This window comes from Mus caroli, chromosome 7, assembly GCF_900094665.2.
Source record: "Mus caroli chromosome 7, CAROLI_EIJ_v1.1, whole genome shotgun sequence".
Taxonomy (NCBI): domain Eukaryota; kingdom Metazoa; phylum Chordata; class Mammalia; order Rodentia; family Muridae; genus Mus; species Mus caroli.
The window spans coordinates 19,304,894-19,307,664 of NC_034576.1; the positions used below are offsets into that span (position 1 = coordinate 19,304,894).

Here is a 2,771-nt window from a genome sequence, read left to right on the forward strand (position 1 = left end):
TTTGAGGATTAATGCTGATTAGGAAATCAAACATTTGAAACATCTGTGGGAGATCCTAGACCTTCAGGGGAAGTCTTAGCCTAACAGGAAAAGATGACTAGGAAGAGATCCTGGAGCACATGAAGTTTTTAAAAACTTGTGGTAAAATACACTGGCAGGGCACCTGTCATTTTCGCCACTGTTAAGCATATGGCACTGTTCAGTGATTTAATATACTTATTTTGTTGGTTACACATCCATCTCCAGAAACTTGCCAGTAATCTAGACAGAAACTATTTTATTAAATATTTTGCCTTTCTTGTCTTCTTCCAACCCCTAGATTCTACCTTCCCATCCTATGAATTCAATCTAAGTACCTCAAATACCTGGACTATAATATCTTATGTGTATGATTTCATTTACCATCCCCTTTATAGGTCTGTCCATGCCAGCATTTGCCTCCCAGTGGTGACCAAGTAATGTCCATGTGTTGGAAAACCTATGTCATTTATTGATCCAGCAATGGGGATCTAGCCACGACCAGTTCTTAGCTATAGTGAGCAGTGCTACTGTGAATGTTGATGTAAAATGAAAAGTTTTAGCCAACATGTGAACTGTGTAGTCTCCATTCTACAACCAGAGTTTGTCAGATTCACAAAGACAGTGTAGTCTCTAGCACATTTAGGACTCCCTCTTGGTCTCTTTCAAGGATGCAAGTTCCTGCTGGTTAGAAGCTAAGAGTCATGTTTATATTCCAGTCAACTTTGAATTTCTGGTCTATTTAACAGGACACTTAATAATTGCACAAATTCATCGAACCATTATTTGACTAGTCTCATTTGTGGGTATCTAAGTGTATGACTTCTTCAAAAACACTTTAATGTTCATTTTTTTAGGTGCATTTTTGAGCATGTGTGCAGTTGTTGCTTGAAAATGGATTCTCAGTGTTGAAAATTTGGGACAAAGGTAAGATTCACTTATTGTTTTGATGAAAGTAGTCTGCTAGGTTTATCCACAAACTCTTTCCACACTTTTATCTTTATTCTGCCTGCCTTGCACACCTATTAAGTTCTAGGTTCTATATATTGTATATGCTGGGTATATACTATATCTATAAGAATAGAAAAGAGCTCCTCTCAGTTACTTTGTTGTGTGTCACAGTCTTCAATTTCTCTCTTTCATACACACACATATGTGTATATGTGAATATATATATATATACATGTATATATATATATATATATTCACTTCTGTATAAGTAAATCCAGTTTCTTTTAAGTGATACTAAAATGTATGCTTAAGTTTTAACTAATTGGGGAACAGGGTGAGTGGATCTTTGTGAGTTTGAGATAAGCCTGCTCTATGCAGTGAGATCCAGACCAGTCAGAACTACATAGTGAGACCCTGTCTAAAATCTTACTTGTGGCTTCAAGGACTTTTGTCTTCAACTGGTAAATTCTGAATTGAAATTTTTTTTTTTTGGAGACTTTGGATTCCGATTCAGAAAGTAATGTTTGAACTGTTTTTGAAGTGTTTTTACTGATGCTTTGGTAGTTTCCTTCCTAATGGACATCCATTTGGAGGTAGTGACTAATGGTGTGAAACACCTTTGTGTGAGATTATTGGCCACATTTTTACTGATTCTGAATCAAATCGCTTCCATTTGTTGTTGAATTTTTTTTTTTTGGAGTTCCTGATAGTCAAGATGGTGTTTCTTTATAATGTACGTGACCTTATAGGTAGCCTTCTTTCCTAATGGGTAATCAGTCAGAAAAGTCAAATGTCATGGGAGTCCACTTCTAAGGGGTACTTAATTAAAATTCCAAAGACACTTAGGGAATTTGTCTCTTAGAAGCAGTGAGAAGAATGGTTAACCCTCTGGGGAGAGGAAGATGGAAGGAATGGAGAAAGACTGCTCAATGGGCACTAAGTTATAGTATAAGAAAATGAGTTCTAATAATGAGAGTGTGGTACATATAACCACTGGATTATAGCCAGTTATAATGAAAGAAGAAATTACGAAATTAGTAGAAAAATGGATAGACATGGAAAGTATAATATTAAGTGAGATGACACAAACTTAAAAGACAAATATTTTCCATTGTATGAGGATCTTAGCCTATAACGTCCCAAGAGCAACGAATTCCTTCTGGGGCTCGGCAGATATCTCAGCAATTAAGAGTACTTGCTGCTCTTCCAGAGAACCTGGGTCTTGTTCCCGATACTCAGATGATGGCTTAAAAACGTCTGTAACTCCAATTTCAGGGGTTTCAGTGCCTTCTTCTGGCCTCTGAGGATACTTGTGGTTATATAGGAATGCATGTGGGCAAACCATTCATGAGCATAAAAAATTTTTAAACTTTTACATCTTGAGAAGTGTATATAGCCTTGTCAAATCAAGCACACCTTGTACAAGTCCCACGAGGTTTTTATTCCTAAAGATGGGAGGTTCTGTGTCTCACTGAGTGCTCAATTACAGCTGTCATGTGATTGATTACTTTGAATAGCAGAATAAATTTTTGAGCATCCTAGATCCTAGATCTTAGATTTTGATTTCAAGAAATGCAGACCCAGGCCGGGTAGTGGTGGCACATGCCTTTAATCCCAGTGCGTGATTGGGAGGCAGAGGCAGGTGGATTTCTGAGTTCGAGGCCAGCCTGGTCTACAGAGTGAGTTCCAGGATAGCCAGGGTTACACAGAGAAACCCTGTCTCGAAAAACAAAAAAACAAGCCGGGTGTGGTGGCGCACGCCTTTAATCCCAGCACTCGGGAGGCAGAGGCAGGCGGATTTC

At 38.1% G+C, this 2,771-nt stretch overlaps 1 protein-coding gene across 1 annotated transcript in view; it reads left to right on the top strand.

Moving 5' to 3' along the window:
• The first annotated feature begins 874 nt into the window (after nucleotides 1-874).
• LOC110297407 (NACHT, LRR and PYD domains-containing protein 9B) overlaps nucleotides 875-2,771 on the top strand; it is a 34,362-nt gene continuing 32,465 nt past the window's right edge. The window contains exon 1 of the mRNA XM_021166150.1: nucleotides 875-945. The gene's annotated coding sequence lies outside the window, so the exon portion shown is untranslated. The remainder of the gene's footprint in view (nucleotides 946-2,771) is intronic.